This window comes from Rhipicephalus microplus, chromosome 2, assembly GCF_043290135.1.
Source record: "Rhipicephalus microplus isolate Deutch F79 chromosome 2, USDA_Rmic, whole genome shotgun sequence".
Lineage (NCBI taxonomy): Eukaryota > Metazoa > Arthropoda > Arachnida > Ixodida > Ixodidae > Rhipicephalus > Rhipicephalus microplus.
Window position 1 is genome coordinate 58,803,614 of NC_134701.1, and position 25,697 is coordinate 58,829,310.

The 25,697-nt window shown below is 40.6% G+C and overlaps 1 long non-coding RNA gene across 2 annotated transcripts; it reads left to right on the plus strand.

Annotated features, from left to right (window-relative positions):
• The first annotated feature begins 1,231 nt into the window (after positions 1-1,231).
• LOC142796254 (uncharacterized) lies at positions 1,232-13,576 on the plus strand. Of its 2 annotated transcripts, XR_012893660.1 has the most exons (4): positions 1,232-1,698; positions 4,588-4,697; positions 8,241-8,450; positions 12,605-13,576. It is a non-coding gene; the product is annotated as an uncharacterized LOC142796254 (long non-coding RNA). The 2 variants fall into 2 exon arrangements; XR_012893659.1 differs by having other exon boundaries at positions 8,241-13,576.
• The last annotated feature ends 12,121 nt before the right edge of the window (positions 13,577-25,697 follow it).

Genomic DNA, 25,697 nt, shown 5'->3' on the forward strand with positions numbered 1-25,697 from the left:
CTGTATCATGACTTCGTGCCCGCAATTCTTGGTTTGGCTCGATCACAATTGTGCAGCCCTTATTTCGGAGGAATCAAAAAAACATCAACCAAAATATATTTTGGAACTGCTTCTCGGTGATATTGCCTTCCCTCAACTGCCACAGCTTGAGATGAGTCATATAGCAAGTCTCGCGCATACCTAGGGCCTACCCTTGAAGAAACTGGTCCGGCTGTGAAATGCTCAGTTTTTTCTCAAATAAATTTTTTGGTTTCAGTTTTCTCACTTCTCGAGTCCCTTCACAATCAAGCAGACCTATTGTTCCCCTTAGTCCTTAATTTTGTTATATCATGAAATAAATAAAAAAATTAATAATGAAAATAAAAATACTAATAACTCTTGCGCAAAAAACACAGTCCCACATACGTACTTGAACGCAATATTGCTTTTATTTTGTTTTAGAACCTAACGCATTAGAAAAGATAGCAGTACAATAAAAACGTTCAAAAAAAAACAAAAAAAATTAAACTTGGCGGGACTCGAACCTGCGCCACTAAGTTGTGCTCGCGTACGTGAACTGAGTGCGTTAGCTTGCTAAGCTATTTGCGCTGAAGGTGGCCTGGAGTTTAAGTTATGTATATAAATTTGCTTTTTACACGCTATGTGTTGGCATATTTATGTACGATATGCGATCGTATCTATTGTTGTGTGCATATGTTTTGGGATTGTATATACGTCACATGCTTTTCGCATGTCTTTCAACTATAGATTGCTGCCCCGCCGCGGATGAAAACAGGTACTTTTACACCCACACACAAGCTTGAGCAGTTGAAGGTTGTTTCCCGGGGCTCTCTTGCGATTGAGTCGGCCACCACAGGGAATTAGAGTGATACGCCATTAATTCCTGCATCTAGCTGTATTCCACTTAGTAGCTCTATCGCATGATGACAAATCGAGCGCGGGGCGCGACGCTATTGCGCACGACCATGCCTCGCGTAGTGGCGACATCAGCTGATTGCGCCGGCCGGCTTGCTTCGATTTGCTTCAGAGCAAAGAAATGTCATACCTTGAAAGATTGCGTACTGCACTATGTCAAAATGTTACTGCTTTGTAGCCATCCTATGATTCATTGAGAATTGATAACTCTGATATCACTACTGTAGAGCTTTGCGTCGGCGACACGCACCAAACGTGAAACCGCCCTACGTCTGTCGTAGAAGCAGTAGGAGGCTGTCGTCTGCTAGAACAAAAACAAAACAAAGACCTGCGAAAATATTCATAAGTTGTAACTTGTTTTTTGAATAACTGTTTATCACTTTTAAAGTTATTTTGCCAGATAACATACATTTTTTTTCAGTTTATAGCAGCGACAGATGTTTTTTTTATTTTTCTCACACAGATATCCAAGTCAAATCCATTCACAGCTAAAGCCACATGTTGTTTGTCTTCTTTGTTTCTGTGGGCATGCCGTTTCGGTGCGTGTCTCATGTGTTCGCGCTGCTACACACGAGAGCACGAAATGTTAAATTTACGCAAGGAAGCGCCGTTCCTCGTTCGTGTGATGTGCTAAGATTGCGCCCTATTTCCGCGGTTGTCCGAGTGCGGATCAAGTGCGAGTCATCCAAGGAATCGGCGGGTTGGGCGGGCGCTCGAAGGACTCCGAGGTGACGGCTGACGCCTGTGGTCGCTTCCCTCAGGACAGTGTGAAAGAAACTAAAGGTAAGGGGGACACTTTTTTATGTAGACCAAGTATGCCACTCAGTGCAAGTGTGTGTTGCTGCACTCGAACGAGGCGTCGTGAAACGCAACCTTACGCGCCTTTGCGAGTGCGGTTGCCGATTCGCTTTGACAACGCTAACGCTAGCAGAGCCATGGCGCATCGACGCGGCCTTACTGGAGCTAATTCGAGACAACTGCGGCAACATGCATGTGTATGGTGATCAATTTTTTTATATGTGCAATGTAGTGAAGTAGACGCACACGGCGCTTGCTACGTTGTTGATTAAACGAAGCCTGCAGTGCCACTTGATGGAAAACAGCATTTTGTTTACGTTCGCGGGCGATACAATTTGTAACTTGGCTCGATTCACCTAGCCAACCGCCTAAGTGGGTTGATTAGCATACGTTCACGGTTGAGCGTTATAATGCCCCTAAACAGTGGCGTGTGCTTGTTGAAAGATGTAATGTGTGTGCCTAGTGTAGAGAGAGAGAGAGGTGTTCGTGCAACCTGCATGTGTACCTGCAAGACGCCTTTGCTTGTAACTAATAATGTACCGGCCAGCACCTACATTGTACGCCTGACTTTGAAGAAAACTTGCATGCACAATGTGAGATTTTGTAATCTGCCAGAGTTGCTTTTTATGAAATAATACACTGCCAGCATGTTCAAAATATGTTTCGCTGCTGTGTGGCAGGGGTGCGGTTATCACGCTGTTGTGTAGTTGCTGATGCAAGCGCTTATAGTTTTGATGCGTTAATATTACTCATCTAACTCATCAGGTGTTTGGCTGTTTCAGCACAAACAAGGCAAAGAGAGAAGGAAGACGGGTAATGACAGGACCAGTGCCGACTTTTGTTTGCAGGAGAATACTCATGTTGGTGTATTTATTGTGACAGCCTTTCTGTCTTGCTTTTTTGCTCAATTTATGCAACAACACAGTTGTCAGCAATATGAGAGAGAACACTGAAATTAGCTTTTAAAGATCATGGTGACTAAATGCCTAGTAACTCACAGCACAAAGTAACAACAAAAGACATCAGTATGATCAATGTGGATGAGTACAGTCTTGCATCTAAAAAATATATTGTGCAAACTGTTGCCTAAGTAAGAAACCTCTCTATGTTTGCAAATAGTGTGACGTCACTTCGAGCACCGTGCCAGCCATTCCCTCCCTCTGTGCAAGGGCTGGTTGGCAACGAAGTTGTTTGTGACGTTCCTGATAGACCACTGAGATGTATGCGATTCTAAACCTGTAGCCTAATATATACGTAATCTTTTGTGCAGTTACATCGCTGCATCTGACACCTACAACTTATTTGCATATTTACATTGCTCCCTTAGGACCTAACACACAAACTTGTTGCTTGCATTGTCACTTCATGAATATCGAGCGGTAAAGGTACTGAGTATATGTGAAACAAGAATCTCTGCTTATTACATGAAGAAATGTGAGGCCTTCTATAAAACGAGTTATACCTTTATTGAGCTTGCGTACTCGTCGGGGCGATTCATACATGCAGCTTCAGCAAATGGTATCTTCCAGCCCGGTGACCTTGCATTTTTTTTTCTGCACACAGCGCAAACACCGGGATGTACCCACTCGCAGATGGTCACGTCAAGTGCATATTTACCTTGACTAAAATGTCGAAACAAGTTTTTTCATCGACCTGTCCCTGCCATGAGTGCTAGTCTTCGCAAACAAAACACATTGTTATTGACACTGCACACACCACACTCAGTATTCTCAGTTGAAACGATATTCTCAATACCTTTCAATGCACACTACATGCCGCAATCAGCAGTGCACATTTTTGAAGACTATGCCGCTGTTGCTCGCACAGGCCACCACGTGTGTTCACTTCTTCAAGATAAACAGACAGCGTGGCAAATATTTTACCACATAGTTTACCACACAGTTGGATGTTTGCTGACACATACTACAGCTAATGTCGACATTGTAACGTGAAGTGTAAGCTTTGAAAAATTAAAACTTGCCCCAAACACCGCACGACTGTACCGGGCTGAGCCACCAGTGGGAGTGTTTTTCCAGCCACACCTTTTACATGTGCCAGTGACATCATGCTATGACGTACCTCGGTAGGGGCCTATCGCTGCATACTTTATGTGAATGAGGGTCCTGTTAGTGAAAGCAGGCATTGTTGATTTCGTAACTTGTTCATGCCCAACTGGACCTTCATTTGCACAAGTTGTCTGACTGATATTCAGGCGAACTTTTGTGTAATAAATTACACAGTTGGCAGTCTGTGCTTGCCCCATACTGTTGTTACTGGTGTTTCTTGTTGTTACTTTGCACTGCTCATTACTACTCACCTACACAAACTAGCCTATCTTGCCGCTGTTTTGGACAAGATGCAGCAGGCAAGTGCGATAGTGTTCATAACTAAATTCTCAAGCAAAATTTATCGTTTCATATTCAGTTAGTTGCATTCATATCAGTACATTATAAGAAATCATTGATTAAACATGAATCCGTGTTCCTTTACATAATGCTCACAACTTTTATATCAAATTGAATGGTGTTTATAAAAAACATGAGTTTTAGCTAAACTTCATGCTCTTTTCTCGAAGAGCTGACAAAACGCTATTGCATGCTTACTTGCCATGAATTGGACTGTGTTCTAAATACATTGCAATTCTTCACCGGACTGCCAGTACACTTCACATTAGGGGAACATTTAATAACCATGGATTGGTTAATTAAGAACGGAAAGGAAGAAGCGGCAGGCCGGGATACTTGATATTGGCATCCGTTTTTCTACCCAGCGCATTATCATGCAAACTTCCTATAGAGTGGTTATGCATCTTGCATGTGTGTCTGTAAACCAAGAACTTTGGGTGAACTACATTTATCTTACAAATGGTTGCAGGACTGTGGAGGCTGTAGGGCTGCTTAGGAATGGTGGAATCCCTGGACATGTGTTCAACCTTGCTGCATCAGCTCCTTGGTGTTTTCACGGCATCTTTACAGATGTGTTGGGTGAGTAAAGCAAGCAGGTTTCAACACAAGGAAAAGTATAATATGGCAGTACCTCTTGTGCGTGCCTTACATCCCAAGTATATCAAATGTTTACCTTGCACCTTGTGGCCTGTAATTTTTAAAGAGACACTTCTTTTTGCTTTAAATTTGAGTCTTGATGCTTCGACAGCAATGTATTTGTGTTTGACAGCAAGTGTTCTTGAACAAATAACTGATCTCAATTATGACAAAACACCCTTCATACTTGGTCCTTAGCATAAGCTAGCACATATCTGTAGCAGATTCAATTATTCATTTTTTGCTGGGATGATAATGGGCAAGTAGCAAAGGCAAGTTCAGATTGGAGTGGTCGGTGACGTCTGTTTAGGCTGTGCCATATTGTTTTGCAACCAGAGTTACTTGTAGCCACATATACAATGAAGCCACATGACGTGCATCCTAAATGAGATTACCATATCACATTTTGCTGCATCTCAATGTGTGCCAAACAAATGCAGATATCATTAGCTTGCCACTATAAAGGGATACAAAACCAACACAAGGTTGAACTTTAGTCGTGGTGTTGCAGCTGTGTATGACTCTACAATGGATACATAGCCGTGATAATTTGTCTATATGTTGTCGCAATAGTAATGTTACACACATTGTACGATACAAAAGAGGTCCTCGCTTATTTGGCTTTTTTTCGCTATGCTTCTTTCTTGTCTCTTCTTGCCATGTGCTCCTCCTCACTGTACAAGGAGCAAGAGCAGTGGGCATACAAACACGTATTTAAAAAAAATGTTGTAAGGTGAGCACTGAGAAGCTGAACACTTCCAAAAGGCTCAAAGAGGTAAAGGTATTGTTTCTAGCTACTTTTTGGGCACCCATAGCTAGTTGTGCTGCTGCAGTTAAAAAATAAGTTAAATGTTAAAAATTAATTAGAGATGGTTTGGCACCCATAAATGCAGTTACATACAGAACTAGGTTTCAATGCATAAGCAAAATCTGTTTACTCTAAATCAATCCTAATGATATCTGAAATTCAGGAAATATTCACAGAAAAGCTCAGGAAAAGGCTAAGTGGTTGCCCCTTGAATGTGAAGGAGATACCCTTCTTCTAAAAGGTCAATAGACAGTCTAGTAGTCTCGATATTACATGCACTCTAAAATATTCTGGTGTGGTGCTTTTCATGCATGTTATAATGAGAGGGGTTTTTAATAGAACTGTTGTCACTTTGCCCTGCATTGCTGAAATTGTTCACATAGTTATAATACATGAATCACTTTATGCCTTTTGATTTTATGCAAATGGTTTGCTTACCCAGTCGGGTTAACTTGATTTGGAGAAAATCATAAATGCTTTAATTTTTTCTACTATACAGCAGGTTTATTTTTAAAATACGCGACCATTGATGTGAACGCAGTTGGTGGCGTGCTTGATTAATCCTTCACTATCACCACTCTAACTACACCTGCTACAGTGCATAGTGTGACAAAAGTAATGGTACTTAACATTACTGGCAGCATACACTTTTATGTCTCAAAATAGGTTAAAAAGCCTGGTAAAAATGTGTGTACGTTTTTTTTCGCTCCAACTAAATATTCTGGTCTACTCAAAGTAGCTTCCACTCTTTTAAGTTCCTCAAACATTTAGGTGTTCAAAAGAAGTATCAATGCCATATACTTTCTTTGCCAGCCTACTCACCACTCTAACAATGAGAATTACCCGACAACATTACCCAGTAAAATAAAGGGATGTTATGAAAAGTAATGTCAATTCAATTGTCAAAAAACGTTGCCAAGTTACGTTTTTGTTCACTTTTATTTTCACAATTTTGTTAAAGTTACTTTTGATAACATCCCCTATAGTTTGTTTGGCATCATTTTCTGCTAGTTCTCATTATAATGTGTTCAACAAAGACAACAAACCCTTAAATTTATAGTTCTTTCCTTTACTCATGAATCTGAAACAGTGAATCTCAGTAATCTTAGCGGTGTGTGACTTGTTTTTTTTTTGATCAGTTGTGCATGTGTTCAAGTACATGCATTTAGGTGGGAGGGCGAACTATTGCCTCCTCCTGTGACTAGCAGATTTTCTGAGAACGGACAGATGCATAATGCTGCCAAAAAGTATAGGGATATTGGAAGTAATCGTAACGTAATTGCAATCGTAATGTAATTGCCAGTAGGCAAAAAAAAAGGTGTCCCACACTCGCCATAATGGTAACAGGCAGCGCTGACTGACTCTTCCATGTATAAATGCACATATATACCGTACAAAATGGAAGAGGGATAGCCGCCATGGTAGCTCAGTTGATAGAGCATCGGACATGTTATTCCAAGTTCGCAGGCTCGGTCCCTGTACAGGGCAGGTTATCTTTTTTTTTCTGCCCCGCCACGGTGGTCTAGTGGCTAAGGTACTCGGCTGCTGACCCGCAGGTCGCGGGTTCGAATCCCGGCTGTGGCGGCTGCATTTCCGATGGAGGCGGAAATGTTGTAGGCCCGTGTACTCAGATTTGGGTGCACGTTAAAGAACCCCAGGTGGTCAAAATTTCCGGAGCCTCCACTACGGCGTCTCTCATAATCATATGGTGGTTTTGGGACGTTAAACCCCACAAATCAATCAATATCTTTTTTTCCTTCTACTTCTCTTTCTTCACAATTACGACACTTCTATTCTTCTTGAAGATTTTCTGGTGTAAAAAAGGTACCTTATAATCTGAAGAGGCAAACAGAATGTGCCAGTGCACGAGTTAGCTCTTGTAGTGGTTACAAGTAAGATATGTTTTGAAGAATAAATCATTCTGCCACTTGCCTAAAGAATGGCTTCAGGACATGGCGCTGGATGCACTTTGTTATTTTTGAATCAAGCTATCTTGTATTCTATTTTTATAAATTACATGGGATACACATGACGGTATCACACACTTTAACGCCACAAAGATTATGCAGCGTAGATTATGCAAAGTAGAAATGTTATAAATGCGAAATTGCATAAGGATAAGGTGAAAACTGCACCCTCAACGAGAATGTACAGAAAGCACAGGGTGCAGGCGTCATTCCTTCTGCCCGTGCTTTTCAAATGCGAGCTGTTTTCACCTCGTTCTGACCAACTAACTAGATTGAGATGTGTTGTTATAGTGCAAGAGGATGCTCCACGGGAAACTAGGTTTGTCTCAAAGTCTGTGTGTGTCTTTCAACCTATATGGTTCCCGGTTGAAGAGTTCATGCAGACCAGATCGTGTAAAACAGGACCGTGTAAAATGGACCGTGTAAATAAAATAAAATGGACCATGTAAATAAACAGGATCGTGTAAAATGTCGTTTTCGTGTGCAACTGTAGTTGTGCTTGTGCTGAATGACCTTTCTTCATATACACTACATAACAAACTTGCTTCTTTAGAGTCGAGTGCATCTTCGGATCGATTGTGAATGTTTGCATATGCAAGGCCTTAAGTTTTATAAGAAATTCCTCAGTGTGCCACGAGGAAATGTGTGTTCAGCAAAAATTTGTATATCATTATATACAACTCTTAAAGCCTCGTCTACAACTTTACGCAGGTTGACCTTGAGCAGAAAACGAGGAGCGGCAGCTGCCCCCAGAAAAGAGCAAGCACCCTCCAAGTTCCTGAAGCTCTTTTCGACAGGAACAGCAAGGTCACTGTGTGGCATTGAAAACCATTGCAAGGAGTGCCTTATCAGTACACTGTGCTGCTCTTTCATCGCATAAGACAAAGTTGTCCACTCCAGAGGAACTTCACGCTGTGTATTGTGAGTGCTTCAGTGGTTTTGTTTTTGTCCAGCCAGCAGTTAAGAAATCATGTGTCAGATTCAGCCAGGATGGCTAGCGGGAGTCGGGCAGGCATGTTTTGACATTTGTCTAGCCAAGTAGTGCCAATTTTCGCACTGGTCCTGTTGGAGTTACTGCCACAATCACAGAAGCTACGTCACCTCTCTAAATGTACAGATGTGTCGGGGAAGATTAGCTGCATTAGGTTTTTCTATAACTGATAGCTGCCAACATTCTTCATTATACAGGAGTTTTGTTCCTCACTTATGGGTGTAAAGCAGTCTACAGAAAAAATGCAACACGTCTACTTCCAGAAGACTCCAAGGCCCTACTTGTAGGTTTTTTCGGCTTGTATCATAAGCACCTCGTTTGGGGTACATGAACATTTTATAAAAATGTACATCGGAAATTTTGGGTGGCTGGTCGTTTTGTCGTTATCTTGTTCCTCGCAGTATTCTTAAGCATGTTGTGGATTACGTTGTCAATCTGGTTCATGTGCATAGAAGACATTACGAAGTTTCAGGCTACAGTATAAAAAGCCTGGAAGCAAGCTATCAATAATTTTTTAACAGAGTTGCTTAATCTGATACATGATACATCACTAAACTTTCGTGCGTATTCATCAATGTAAGCTGGTCTTAGTGTTATCCAAAATGAAGATGTTAGTCGACAGATGGAAACATCTAGTGGGGTAATCAGGGTGAACAGTAGAAGTGCTTCAGACAGGTTGGCCGATGTTGCGATAGGATGACCTATTTTTTAGAAGTCACCTTGTAATCCTTGGCGTGTTAGTTTAAATGGGGTCAGTAATGACGTCATCTTTTGGTATAGGCGTGTGTGCCTGTTGAAAATGTTTGTCTGAAAAAAAAAACCTATAACGCAGAAGAGTGCAGCCCTCGCTTCTTTTCAAGTTAGGTTGCGTTGATACAAAGTGTTCTCCTGTCGGAGGTTGGGGGTAAGGGAAGCAAAAAAAAAGATAAATGATAGAAAAGAAGAAAAAAGAAGAAAGAAAAGGGGAATGCAAAGTAAAAGTAGTGCTACACTGCTTCTTCTTCGCATCCCCCATTTTCTTCTTTTTTTCCCTTGTTTTCTTTTTTCACCTTTTTTGTTACATTAGCATTGTCCCTTCTAGTGCATGAATCAATGACACATGGCTTTGCTATAGCAAAGATGCCTATGTGGTGTTGGATTGAACAGTGCATTGTACTTCATTTAGTTAATTACAGACTGATCAGTCTTGCAATAAGTGCTTCCTGTCTATCACCACACATGTTCAAGTGAAAAGTTTGTACTTGGCTCTTAGTATGCTGGTATATAGCTTGTGTCTTGGACTACTCAAAATGAATGTTATTTTGCTGCTGTTTATGGTAATGAATTTATCCAACATGAAAATATCTTGCCTTGTGAACTTTGTCGGACCTGCTTTTCTTTTTCTTTCCTATGCAGGCATTGTATGTGAGGGAGGCAGTAACAGAGAGGTGATGGCTTGAGCTTCGGAAGAATAAATGCTGGCAGTGAGGCAATTACGCATCAAACATCCCAGCCATTTTGCCAACCGTCCTAAATGTGTTTTGAAAAAAAAATATTGTGTTCGTTTACTGTATTTTTCTGAAAACAGCAAAATGCTAAAGTATATCGCAGAGAACAAAATATTAGGCCACGTTGGTGCCTTCTGGACTTCCCAGGATGTCGTCTGGGTGTTGTTTGTAAAAAGTAAAGAGTTTCGAAAATACTGCCTCTTCTACACCAAATTCGGTCTTGGTATTAAGTAAAGGTGATTGTGTGTAGTGCATGAAGCTCAGTAATATTAGGGCAATTTTTTCGCCACATCAAAAGCAAGGAAGCAGTTCTCTTTATATGGCAAGTTATAAGATTACACTTTGTCTTAAAGTAGAAATGAGTTTTTGAAGTTTTCTTATGATGGCTGTTTTCTGCATTTCATGTACGACAGCTTCCGTTCCGAAGTTCCGCATGGCCCTCAATAGGAGACTTCAAAAATCATTTTCCTCATTTAAGCAAAAATTGTAATGATAACACTTGCCATGTAACAAGAACTGTTTATTTGCTTTCAACTTACATATAAAAGTAATTTTCAATTAGATAAACACACAGCTCAAATTGCATCTCAATGTGGACAAAAACGATTATATAGTGATATTTGTAATCTGGACCTAACATTATTTTTTTTCGTAAAATATAACTGCTGTGCAGTGAGTATTTGTGGCTCAAATATTCATACAAAATGCAGTATTGCCATACAAGAAATGCAAACGATAAACAGTTTGGCTGAATTCTTCAAAGCCTATGTAGCAGAAAAATTGCACTAATGTTACTTGAGTTCAAATACTTTAAGAAGCATCTTTACTTAATATGTAGATCAAATTTGATATGGCAAGAAAAAGCGGCACTTTGAAATTTTTCTCACAAATAACACCCGCACGACATTCTGCGAAATTCTGAAGGTACCCACGTGACCACTACTCTTTTCTCTTCAAAACATTTCTGCAAATAACTATTTTCAGAAGAGTAAATTACCATCATTTTTTAAACTATACATCTGTGATGGTCGCCAGGCAGTATGGTTTGTATGTTTGGTGTAGAATAGCCCAGTGCAAAAAACAACAAATGGCTGAGCATCGTTTGACGCTCGGTCAATTTCGAAAGCATTTGTTTGTTAGCAGCCATTCAGTTAAGCCCTTGTCTTTATGCTTAGGCCCAGAAAATAAACACAAGTAACTAAAGTAGTCCTTAGAGTCATGTAGTCTCACTGTTCCAAGGCTTGTGGAGCCTAATTTAGTGCAAGCTTCACCATTTTTTAAAAATTCAGATTCAACCAACAGGTTTTGGAGGCACAGTGCATTTTCAGCTAACTTGTTTCACACCAGTTACTTAGATAAAAAGCGGAAAGTAGAGGTAAAAATACCATTTTAAAGGCATTGTAGGTAATAACAAAAAGGACTGCTTTCTTTTTTTGTGTGGTGCTTTGTCTGAACGCTGTGCTTTTTGTGGTATAGTTCATTGTCTAGTGAACATAGGCCTTAAAAACTAACATTAGCCATGTTGAGGTCGATTTCTTGGTTATAGTCATAGTAGCCATATAAATAATTATGACTTCAAACTTGATTATTCTTCTGAAGATTTTTTCCTTGCATAATGATATTTGAGAGTCTTAGTCAATTTTGTTATAAGAAAACGTGATGTCATAACAGGGTCACTTTTTGTAGAGTCGTTCAGTTCTACCTTACCTTTTACATTCCTAATAGAGCAGTTATTTTCAATATCGGTATTTAAAATGGAATGAGCATGCTGTATGTAGTAAGGTGTAAGCACTTACAGATAGCACATGCACCCAACTTTTCTGTTGGCAGTTTATTTCTGTTGTTCCTGATTCATATGTGGGGTTTCACGTCCGAAAACCACTATATGATTATGAGAGACGCCGTAGTGGAGGGCACTGGAAACTTCGAGCACTTGGGGTTCTTTAACCTACACCCAAATCTGAGCACACGTGCCTACAGCATTTCTGCCTCCATCGGAAATGGAGCCGGGGTTTGATACCGCGACATGCGGGTCAGCAGCCGAATTTCTGTTACTCTTGCTCCCCTATATGTGTGCACTTCGGTTATAGTTATCTGGTTTGCACAGATTTTTAATGGCACCTGCCTGGTCCTGCTTGCTTTCATGGTGATTTTAACCTTCCTAAGTTGCATAGGTTTAACTCTCAAAATTTTTCAAGATGCCAATTTTGTGCACAAACTGTATAGTATAAAGGCAGCAGATGTACATGCACACTATATTAATTGAACATTGAGAGCTTTCACTTGCAGTTCCTAAAGTTTTACTGTGCAGGAAGCGTTTAAATCATAATTTCATAAGGACATATTAATCGATTATCTCTACTATTGAAAATCGTGACAACCTAGTTATTTTCACTGTGATAAGCATGCTCTTTTTTTTTGATGTGGCAGAACTAATTTACACACTCATTCCTTCTATTATTCTCATATGCATAACATGAAGGATTGTGTGTCTTAAATTTTCAGTTTCATTCTGTGTGTTATATTTCTTGTGCATGTAAACTATTGTGCTAACATGTGTCTCGGACATTATTTGTGCCAATTATTTTCATTTCCAGGTGCCTATGAAGGACACATAAGTTCTATCGCAGTGACCTTCGAAATTTACAGTGGTGCCGGAGCCTCAAGCAGCATTTCGCCGATCTCCACAAGGCATTCATGAGATAAACACTGCGCCACACTTTCACAGTGCTATGATTATTATTTATGTTTAAACATTTCGTTCTAAAATTGCTGTTACATTGTGCCACCATCCTGTGGCTTAGGTGGAGCTCGTGAAATTGCGGTGCAGTCACCTCATTTGTGTACGATCAACACTGCAATGTCAATATTCACAGCTGGAGCATACAGACAAATAAAAAACATATTGATTGTAGCAGGGCTGATGTGTATATTAATCCTTCTCTATTGATAATAATAACTTTATAAGTTCTTTAGGTCTTAAATAGAACACTGCATTAATGTGTTGCAATGTAACCACCATTTATGATCGCTAGCATGTTAATTTAGTAGTTCTGAATTGTATTTTATTTAAAAGGTAATTTTGCTTCCGCATCACGACAATTAGTAGGATGCCGATGATTCAATCCCTCATCATGCACATTTAAGAAATATTGTGATTTGTACACAGTATTGCATGTACTCAAGATGTGGACGTCTATTCAATTTACACATTATATTGCTTTGCACTAGATTCAGACGTAACATGCACACATTTCAGTAATTTCCGCAAGATACGTCTTTCCATAAGATGCGGAGTCCGCATCATACGTCTTATGCGGAGCCCGCATCATACGTCTTCCATATTCCAATAATTCCGTATGTGAGGTCTCCGCATCTTACGGAACGTTTCAGTAGGGGGAGGGAAGGCCGCTGTGGTAGCTCAGTGGTTAGAGCATCGAACGCGTTATTAGAAGGTCGTAGGTTCGATTTCTGCTCACGGCTGGTTATTTTTTCATCCACTTTTCTTTCTTCTTATTTACATTTCATTGGGTCTAATAACTTCCCCTGTACATTCCTTGGCATTACTGTCTGTGACGTCTCATTATTATTGTGTTAAAACACGGAAAACAAGCCCTTAGGTATACACTTCTTTCCCTTATTTCATTAAACAAGGGTCTCGTACTGGCAGACTTGGTGTCAATAGGTTGTATATGAGGGACTATTAATCAGCTGCCCGCTCATAATAGGTTCACGTGCTACGTTACGCCAAACATGCGCATAAAAGAGTGTTTTCACACTCGTCGCTTGGCTTACAGATGGCGCTGACTGTCACTCCTACTTCTAAATTCACGTATAAACCCAAAAAAGTGGATGGAGGGAAGGTCGCTGTGGTAGCTCTGTGGTTAGAGCAGCAGACGCGTTATTTGAAGGTCGTAGGTTCAATTCCTGCTCACGGCTGGTAATTTGTTATCCACTTTTTTTCTTCTTATTTACACTTCATTGGTTCTAATAACTACCACTGTACATTCCTTGGCATTACTGTCTGTTACATCTCATTATAATTGTGGTAAAGAACGGAAAAACAAGCCCTTAGGTATACACTTCTTTCCCATATTTCGTTAAACGAGGGTCTCGTACTGGCAGACGTGGTGTTATTAGGTTGTATACAAGGGACTATCAATCCGCTGCCCGCTCATAATAAGTTCACTTGCTACGTGACGCCAAACGTGCGCATAAAAGAGTGTTTTCACACTCGTCGCTTGGCTTATAAATGGCGCTGACTGTCACTCTTACATCTTAATTCACGTATAAACCCAAAAAGTGGATGTAGGGAAGGCCGCTGTGGTAGCTCAGTGGTTAGAGCATCGAACGCGTTATTCGAAAGTCGTAGGTTCGATTCCTGCTCACGACTGGTTATTTTTTCATCCACTTTTCTTTCTTCTTTTTTACATTTCATTGGTTCTAATTACTTCCCCTGTACAATCCTTGGCATTACTGTCTGTTACATCTCATTATTATTGGGTTAAAACACGGAAAAACGAACCCTTAGGTATACACATTTTTCCCTTATTTCATTAAACGAGGGTCTTCTACTGACAGACTTGGTGTCATTAGGTTGTATACTAGGGACCATTACTCAGCGGCCCACTCATAATAAGTTCACGTGCTACGTGACGCCAAACATGCGCATAAAACAGTGTTTTCACACTCGTCGCTTGGCTTATAGATGGCGCTGGCTGTCACTCCTACTTCTAAAGTCACGTATAAACCCAAAAAAGTGGATGGAGGGAAGGCCGCTGTGGTAGCTCAGTGGTTAGAGCATCGAACGCGTAATTAGAAGGTCGTAGGTTCGATTCCTGCTCACGGCTGGTTATTTTTCATGCACTTTTCTTTCTTCCTATTTACATTTCATTGGTTCTAATAACTTCCCCTGTACATTCCTTGGCATTACTGTCTGTTACATCTCATTATATATATATATATATATATATATATATATATATATATATATATATACATACATATATATATATATATATATATATATATATATATATATATAGTGGGAGTAATAATTCAATGGGCCAGTTAGTCTTCGTGAAGGTATGGGATATGGCACAACGGGAGCGTTGTCAACAAGGATAAATATATTTATTTCCCAACAGTTTCGGGAGGGGACCTCCCTTCATCAGGGGATGAGTTATACTGACATGAGCTTCCAAACTTCCTTGCTGCCGCGTCCCTCTCGCCTTGAAAGACGTTTGCGAGAGTGAGAGGGAACTGGAAAAAGGAAAAAACAAAAAAGGGTAGAAAAAAGACGAAAAAAGAAAGAAAAGAAAGAAAGTAAAAAAGAGGAAGAACCACTGTCAACACTGAGAACGAAGCCAACTGTCCGTCTACATCCACCTACGGTTCATATCACGTGCTGTTCAGTTCTTGGCGTGTGTCGGGCCACCCAAGATTGTCGCCGCGGTGCCGGGAGGGTCCGGGACGGCGTGCCTAAAGAAAGAGGTTTCCCCGTAATTGGTCGTTCGGCGGGCGGCGGGCGGTGTGTGTAAAGGAAAGGTTTCTCGTTAATGGGTCGGTCGGTCGGTTAATGGGTCGGTCGGTCTTTCTTTAGGCACGCCGTCCCGGACCCTCCCGGCACCGCGGCGACAATCTTGGGTGGCCCGACACAAGCCAAGAACTGAACAGCACGTGATATGAGCCGTAGGTGGATGTAGACGGACAGTTGGCTTCGTTCTCAGTGTTGACAGTGGTTCTTCCTCTTTTTTACTTTCTTTCTTTTCTTTCTTTTTTCGTCTTTTTTCTCCCCTTTTTTGTTTTTTTCCTTTTTCCAGTTCCCTCTGACTCTCGCAAACGTCTTTCAAGGCGAGAGGGACGCGGCAGCAAGGAAGTTTGGAAGCTCATGTCAGTATAACTCATCCCCTGATGAAGGGAGGTCCCCTCCCGAAACTGTTGGAAAATAAATATATTTATCCTTGTTGACAACGCTCCCGTTGTGCCATATCCCATACCTATATATATATATATATATATATATATATATATATATATATATATATATATATATATATATAAGAAAGGAAGTGTAAGAAAGGCTTGTTTTTCCATGTTTGACACAATATATATTAGGACCTAACAGGCACAAAGAAAAGCATAGGGGAAGTTGTTAAACAGAATTGTATTTTATAAGTCAAGAAAGAAAAATGGATGAAAGATAACTTGTTTGGTGCAGGAACCGAACCTGTGACCTTAAAATAACCAATTCGCTGCTTTACCATGGAGCTACCATGGCTGCTCCCCTACCACCCACATTATTGCGTATATATTATTATTTTTCGTGTGGCATGACACCGCTGCCACGATGGTTCACTTACCGGTACTGCTAACGCAGGTTGCATTCCTTTTCGGATCTGGATCAACGCTTTCCATGCGCTATTCCTGCACTCAGTTCTGCGGGTCGACACTGTCTGCTTCGGTGAGCATTATCTCGCTCGGTGCTGCTGGTCTTTGTGATCAGGCTTGGTCACGTGGGTCGACAACCGTCATCATCAAAAATAACGGCGTGGGATATAACCACCTACCTCTAACTCACAGGTGGGCACGACACCGCTGCCACGATGGTTCACTTTCCGGTACTGCTAACGCAGGTTAGTTATTGCAATCACGCGTATAGCGTTAGGACCTCTGACTGTTTTTTATTGCGGTGTCGTGCCCACCTCATGTTTTTGACCTCACTAAGAAATTGTGGTTCCTTCATTTCTTGACGTATTCTAGTATAGCTGATCTGCTACTTTTAGTCGCTAAAGACATAGAGCTGATCTGAGGTCCCACTATTGCCGATATGTTGCACTTTGTCCTTTCGGTTTTGGAAACAGTTCGCAGAATCGAGGAAGGTCAGAACGTTATACTGCGGAAACTTCAGGGCGTCAAAGAAAAACAGGTTGCTACTGACCTTGAAATTAAGAATTTAAATTAAAGGGTCGGGACACTAGAGGTGGCCTACTCTGCGGTCGCTCCTAGTGAAACAAACGCCTCAAATGTTTCTGACATTCCCAATCAACTAAAAAGCTTAACGTCACAGTGCGAAGATACCGAAAACAGAACGTGACGTTCCATTATTCTTTTTTAGGAATCGAAGATGATGAGAAGGAACATTGGACGGCTGTTGAAATAAAGATCATGTCTTTGTGTTCTAAAAGTTTTGACATTACAAAGGCTGGTTCAAAATTTGATAGGGTGCAGAGATTAGGTCAATTTGCTTCAAAAAAATGTCGGCCTATAATGGCAAAGATGACCATTTTCAAGGACAAGCGAAACATTCTGGCTTCCACCCGCAAACTAAAAGTGTCGAAATTTGAAATAAGCGAAGACTTTTGACCCTCAACACGTCAAGCAAAAAGAAAATTGCTAGAATATGCCAGGGGAAAGGCTGAACCTTATAGATTATTGGTTGATAAGCTCCGATTAGATAGTGAGACAAACGTTTTTGACTCCTCCACGAACTTCACGGTAGCTAGAGAAAAAGAGGAAAGAGTGTGGTCGTAATGAACCATAAAAACCCACCTCTACATTTTTGCTATTATTTTTATTCCCTTACATCAGAAGTCTTCTACCGAAATGTGACCTAGTTTTATCCTTCCTTGATGACAGCTGTCCAAAGGTCATAGCACCTACAGAGACTTGGTTGTGTCCTACTATCAGGGACAATGAATTGCTGTTTAATAAGGACTACACCATTTATAGGCGTGAACGCACACGCAGGAAAGGTGGAGGGGTACTGCCGGCCATTAAGAACAACATCGCATAATTCGTAATTGATACGTTCTTTGATCTGGAAATAGTATGTGCAGCATGTAGGGCTCACACCAAGAACATACTAATAGGCGTTTGCTATTTTCCACTCAATGATAGTCCGCTATTCCAAGATCATTTTTCAAAAAGCATCTCGGCCGCAATCAAGGAATGCTCTACAGATCACGTGTACCTTTTTGGTGACTTTACCTTACCCAATATCGACTGGCCCACTTTATCATCACCCTGCCAAACTTCAACTGATTTTATTAACCTTTCGTTGGATTTCAACTTTTCACAAGTGGTAAATAAACCCACACGTGGTACTAATATTCTAGATTTGGTGCTAACCGCCACGCCTGATACGATAGGCACAATTGAATACTGTGATGGTTTTAGTGACCACAATCTCCTACAACCCACCATCCACAAACTGATACCAAACATAGGTTCCATGGCTAGAAAGTTCATTCGTAACTGCAATAGAGCGGACTACAAAGGCATAATTAGCGGCCTTCTTCCATCAGTCTTTGAAACAATCTTTCTCTCTTCAGTCAATTGCGGAAAATTTGCTTGCATTTAGGAACAAAATGTCAGAGTTGGTGGACAGGTATGTGCCTTTTATTATCTATTGCTCACGATAACAAAAATCACTGGTTCAGTTCATCAATGCGCAAACTGCGTAATAAAAAGCAGTTGTACACTGCAGTGAAACATTAATCCAGCGCGTCTTCCTAGGAGAGGTACAATACATGCCTGCAAGAATATTCATCAGCTATGGTTTCCGCCAAATACAAGTACTACTCACATGACCTACACTTTCACTTGCAGTCAAACCCACGAAAGTTTTGGCAAACCATATCTCCTGGAAATGAATTGCGACAAATCTGTCTTCTCAATGACATCTTTTCACACCACTAATGGATAAGCAGTGCTCGCACGAGTTCAACAAATTTTTCTCGTCGGTATTTACTAAAGATCACCTAAATGTGCCTTATGTTCCAGATTTAGGTTACCCTTACACGACACCAATAACGGTCACTGAGGATGGGGTTGCGTGTCTCATAAATTATCTTATACTATCAACATCGGCGGGTGCAGATAATTTGAACGCTAAGATGTTGAAAAATACCCTACCACTTTCGAGTGAAATACTAGGCAGAATATTTATTCATTGTTGACTGGACAACTAACTAAAGACTGGAAGAATGCCAGGGTTATTCCGGTATTCAAAGCTGGAAAGAAAAATCAACCAGACAACTACCGCCCCATTCCCCTAACTTGCATTTCCTGTAAAATAGAACTGGCTAACCTCCCTGTCCTTCCTCATTTATTCCTCCTCCTGTAAAATGCTAGAGCACATAATTGCATCGCAAATCTACCACCACTTGGAGACTAATAATTTCTTTTTCATAAACAACATGAATTTCGTAAAAGTATGTCGTGTGATACGCAATTGTTCGAACTTTCTACTGACTTGCACTTTAACAAGGACAACAACATACAAACCAATAGCATTTTTCTTGACATTTCCATACCTTGCGACGGGGTCGCCCACTGTCGGTTGTTTTCCAAATTAAATTCTCTCGGACAAAACTCTGCTAGCTTATCTTAGATTAGAAATTTTTTATCGTCTCGCCAACAATTCACCGTAATTAATAACTGTATTTCTCTCTTAGCTGATATAACTTCCGAAGCCCCTCAAGGAAGCATTCTAGGCCCTTTTCTGTTCAATATTACATTATTGACCTGCCCAATAATATTTCCTCAAGTATTAGATTGTTCGCCGATGACTGCATCATTTATAAAAAATAACATCTCCCGAGGATTACCACGTCCTGCAAAGTGACACTAACCTTATAAATATGTGGTGTCAAAAATGTCTCATGGTATTGAACTCTCGAGAATATAAACTCGTTTCTTTCACCCGCAAACAATCAAACTCTGATTTTTCCTACGTCATTAACAACTCTGTCATATCTCGTGTTCAGTCATTCAAGTATCCAGGGATAAACTTGACTCACAATCTTTCATGGCGCCCCACATTACCGCTCTCTCTGCTAAAGCACCACAAACGCTTGGTACACCGGTCGTAACCTCCGTAAATTGGCACCTAACATTCGCAAGTTAGCGTACCTTACGTTCATTCACCCAAAGTTAGAATTCGCGTCATCTATTTTGGTCGCCTTATCAAAAATACTTAACTACTAATTTAAAGCTTGTTCAAAACCGTGCCGCTTGTTTTATTACCGGAAATTACGAACGAAAATCCAGTATCACTATAATAAAACTTCGAGTTTCGCAGCACCCTCTTCAGGTTCGCCCTTTATGCCTGCTTTACGGATATGTTCAAAACACCAGGCTCCATTCTCTACCTTTGAAAACCCCAGTGCGCATGTCTAGGTGACTTCAAAATCGTGGCAGTTTTGAGCGCATCTTTGGAAACCCAAAGGAGTTTATTTTTCTGCGCTGCCACACGCCAATTCATCTTGAATGATCTCCCTGGTGATATCCCTTCGATCACAAATCCAAAGTCTTTCTCCACCACTTACTCGAACATTTCATGCTTACGTAGTTATTTCTTATTCATTCTCTCTAGATGTGTTATCTTATGTTTCACATTGTTTAACGTTGTATTATGTCGCATTGTAGTATTGTAAACGGAGCCAATATTTCTTTATTTTACAATCACTGACTGTTGATGTTAACTAAGTTTGTGTTTCGTGCACGCTGTTCCTTTGTTTAGTTTTCTACTGGGGTGTTACTGTTGCTTTTCTGGCAGTCGTTTACATCACAGTGCACTTTCCAGATTGTACCGTTTTGATTTCATCTTTTTCTGTATTTATCACAAGTCATGTTTTCCCTTATATCGCCTCCCTTACACAACGCTCCGATAGGGAGCCTGTAAGGTATTGTGAATAAGTAAATAAATATGCACATTTTATTAAGGGAGTGTCAGTCAGCGCCACTAGTTGCAATGTCGGTGAGTGTGGCACACTCTTTAGTAGCCTGTTTGCGTCACGTAGCAAGTGAACTTCTTACGAGCTCGCAGCTGACAAATAGCCTCTCGTATACAACCTAGAGGCACCAAGTCTGCCAGTACGAGACCCTTGTTAATAAATAAGAAAAGATGTGCATACCTAAGAGCTCGTTCAAATTGAAACTCACGCCTGCAGAAAACAAGACACCTTCACGGCAACACGATAGCGACACGCCGGCAGCACGTCGTTTTTGTCTCGCTCTGTCAGAACGTCATCGTGCGGCCATTTGCACATTCTTTCGGATAAAATAAAGAATTCAATAATGGCCTGTGTGATGAAATTCACGATGTAATTTGGCCGAAAAACATGATCATTGAAGCTTTCGAACTTGGTTTTTGAAGTAAGCGTCACAAGCGAGAACTCCGCCAGCAGAACAAGTGCGTGTATTGCTGAAACAACCTGCAATCGGAGGTTTGCATACATCAGCAATTATGCCATACTGTTTTTAATAATTTCATTACAATCCCAGAAATAATGGGTCATTCATGACGCGCTGACATTGCGAGAGACATGTAATATACTACCCGCGCCTCAGCACTGTGTTTTCTGATGACACACGATGTGTGAAACCCAATATGTTTTCCACAGATACACAAATCAGTTCACCACAACACCGTTGTTTTTTCTTGCGCTGGAAGTAGCGAGGGTATATTGCGTTAGCTGTCGATTATAAGTATAACTACATTGCATTGCCTTGTTGTTCTTCCGTGGATATGCGGCAAACTCGGGACTGGAAACTGGCACGTGGCGCCCAAAGTATTTAACACAACCGAACTGGCGCTCACCACAGCTGCAATTTATCTGCCAAGACTTATATTCTGAAATATGGGATTGCGGAAATATTTTTAAATGGGCGGAATTTCTAATTTGAGATGTTTTACTGTATATATATATATATATATATATATATATATATATATATATATATATATGCATTCGATGTTCGGGACCCTCAAGATGTTCTTTTGATTGTTCAATGGAAGGCTGTCAGATTTATTTTTAGTAAATAATCACTGTAACACAATTTTTGCAACTTGTGGCACCAAACAATTAGTGCAATTTTCCAGGAAACGTTCCTACACAAAATTCTTTCCGGTAAAGTTACAACAAGTCTGCCCAACTGTGTAGAACGTATATCTTCTATAAAAACAAGACATAATCGTAAATATTCATTGGCGCCTGTTTTCGCTCATAGTAGTGCTTCAAAAATTATTATTTCCTCAAGACTACTGCTGACTATTGCTCCTTATCAGTCAGTGCTTTTCTATCAGAAGATACTGAAAAACAACTTTACACTTTTTTGTCTAGTTTTTTTCAATTATATTTATGAAGATGGCGTGGTGGCAATGCCTGAGTGAATTATTTGCAGACTTGCAGACTTCTGTTGCGGATGAACGCTTCGTCCCTTAATTGTTTACGTGCTGTAACACTGCTGTTGAAGTGATCTATAAGCAGTCTGAAGAAGTATTGTGACATTGTACAATTTTCTTGTTGCCCGTCCTGCTAGGCAATATTATTGGGCTGCGGAACCCATTCAAAACAAAATATATATATAGAAAAGAATAACTTTGGGAGATTGGTTATGACAACGTCTAGAGAATTACTAATTAGGTTTATTGGATGGTTGTTTTTAAAAAAGCAGGCATGTTGCAGTTTTGATCACATATAAAGCGTCGTATGTAGCTAGTCTTACTCCAGGTGATGTTGAATAGAAGTTTAGGTATAGATAATAACCAAGTAACCAATCGCATATGCAACATGAAAAATTCTTTGTAAATGCAAACATTTATTTATTTTTTTATTTATTTATTGTACCCTCAGGGCCAGAGACATTGAAGAGGGGAGTGGGTTTACAAAAAATGAATTCAGAAGGTGAGTAAAGGGGAGTACAGGTTTCAACGTTTGCTGAATAATCAATTTTAGCTGATAACAAAGTTAGGACACAAAAGCAGAACAAAAGAGATGTAGTGTACATATTTTAAATAATCTTAGTATACAATTCTAGCTACAAAACACATCAGAACACGCAAGAACATAAAAAAACGAAAAAGGCACGCGTCATAAGTAACCTCCGTTTATAATGTTTGTTAGTGCAGCGCGAAACAGCTGATAATCAGTAATCGCAGCAGTCGCTCCAGGAAGCTGGTTCCAGTCTTTGCTGGTGCGTGGGACAAAAGATTCTGAACACATTCTTGTTTGGCATATCGGTATACCAACTTTGTGCGCATGATCGATGCGAGAGGACACGTAGGACGGTGAAAGAAAAAGATTAGCACGAAGGTGGGGGCTGTTATGGAAGATTTTATGAAAAAGGCACAGGCGAAAAAACTTACGACGAGAAGAAAGGGAAGTCAGCTGCAACGAGTTTTTCATAGCTGTAACGCTTGCTGTTCTATCGTAATCGTGTAGGATAAACCGGGCAGAGTTATTTTGGACCAGTTTGAGGGCTTTATTCAGATAAACCATGCTGGGATCCCAAACTGAAGCAGCATATTCTAATTTACTTCTAACCAAGTTCTTATACATCAGTAGTTTTAGAGAGGCAGGTGAAGAAGAATTGCGACGAAGATAGCCTAACATACGGTTTGCATTGTAAATATAGTTGCTTATGTGAACGGACTAGGTCAGGCAAGAAGTAATGTGCACACCTAAGTACCGGTTGGATGAAAGACAATCGAGTAGAACATTATTAAGATGGTACGAGGCGGGAGTGGTTGAAGTTCGACATACGCGTAAAACTTTACACTTTTTAATATTAAGGTACATTAGCCAAAGACTGCACCAGTTGGAAATAGCGTTAAGGTCGTTTTGTAAATTACTAACATCGCTTGTGTCGTTAATTTTATGAAATATTACACAATCGTCAGCGAACAGGTGTATGTTTGGTGAAACGCAATCAGTGAGGTCATTGATGTAAATAAAAAATAAGAGGGGGCCCAGGACTGAGCCTAGGGGTACGCCAGAATTAACAGAACATTCTGGGGAATTATATGAGTTGGCTGCAACGAACTGTGTACGGCAACACAAAAAGTGTTCCAGCCATTTGAACACATCACGATCAAGGTTAAGTTTGCTAAGTTTCAGGAGCAGGAGATTATGGGACACTTTCTCAAAGGCTTTTGCAAAATGTAAAAAAATACAGTCCGCTTTGAAGCGACGGTCAAGAATGCGGAGAAGCTGGTGTGTAAAAGACAGTAATTGGGTTTCACACGAAAATCCCTTTCGAAAACCATGTTGTGCATCCGTGAAAAATGAGTTCGATTCGAGAAACGTTACGATGCTTGTGTACAAGACATGCTCCAAGACTTTACAAGGAATGCTCGTAAGGGATATAGGCAGGTAATTTAAAGGAGATTCTTTGCTACCTGATTTCTGAACGGCGACCACCTTACCGATTTTCCACTGAATAGGTAGGGACCCGCTGTCAATGGATTGTTATAAAGTTTGGTAAGAAGAATTTAAGAATACGAGGCCGTACCTTGAAGAAATTTAGAAGTTATAAGATCGACACCAGGACTTGAAGAGGGCTTAATTGACTGTATTATTTTAGAAATTCCCCGAGTGTCAATAATATTTGAATTCATAAGTGGATAATCGTGCAGCTTCGGGGAAGGAAGAGATGTCACGGAAGAAACCACAAAATTACTACAAAAAACCTGTTCAGAAGAACCGGACACTCATTGTCGGGAATGGATTCCTCATTATGGTCCAGCAGTTTAATTGAATCAGTCGTGCTTGGATTAAATACACGCCAAAAGCTTTGGGGCTTGTTTAGAAGCAGGCTAGGTAAAGTACTCTGGAAAAAGTTGGATTTGCATTTGTGACAGCGGATACATAGGAATTGTTAGCTACTTTGTATGCAACCCACCCGAGCGTTCGTGGGTAGCAGTTTCGCTTTACGGTAAAGGCGCTTCTTACGGTTTGATAGACATTTTAAGTAGGCATTGTACCATGGAGCTCTGGCAGGCGAAGAGATTTTGCGAAGCGGGATGTATTTGTTGGTTAGCTTGTCGACTTTTTGCAGGAATAAGTTCCAGTTAGCTTCAACTGTATGGTTGTCGAAATTGTCTAGAAAAATGCCAAGAAAAGTAGACAGTTCAATGTTGATGATGATGATGTTTGATGTTTTATGGCGCAAGGGCCATTTCACGGCCAAAGAGCGCCAGTTCATCTTACTAAAAACATGGACAATGATTGTGATAAGCGGCTGTATAAGGGCCATAAAATTCCTCGCGGTAAGGCGGGTAAAAACATACAAGTAATAAAATCATGACCATGTCGTGAAAGGTGTGTGCGGTGTGAATAGATGACAAAAGTTGGTGATAATAAAAGACGATGGTGGATATGTATGGCATTAGCACAAGTGCCTCACACGTTCATACCCTTGCGTCCAAGGGCCGTGAGGCAAGTGCTTTCTTGTGTAACCACCGCAGCAAAAACCTCTCTGGAGAGGTCATGCTACGGGATGCCCGGGTATATGATGTGAAAACTATGAATTTCTTTAAAAAACGCTAACAATGATTTGTGACTAAAAAGCGGTTCCCTACCGACAAACATTGCAGGGTGCAAAGGTATATGTTGTCGGTAGGGTAATGGAAAGTGTTGTTTTCTTACAGTGTCCAATTGTTTGCACTCAATTAAAATGTGAAGGACTGTCAATACTTCACCACATCTGTTACACAATGGTGGATCGCCACCGGACAAAAAGTGTGTGTGTGTCGTGTATGTGTGTCCTATCCTGAGTCTCGTTAGTATTACCTGTGTATGACGCGATTTCGATACAGGCAGCCAATGACCAAGGTGTGGCTTAATAACGTGTAGTTTGTTTTGTGTGTGTGTATCCCACTTGCTCTGCCAGTATACTCTGAGG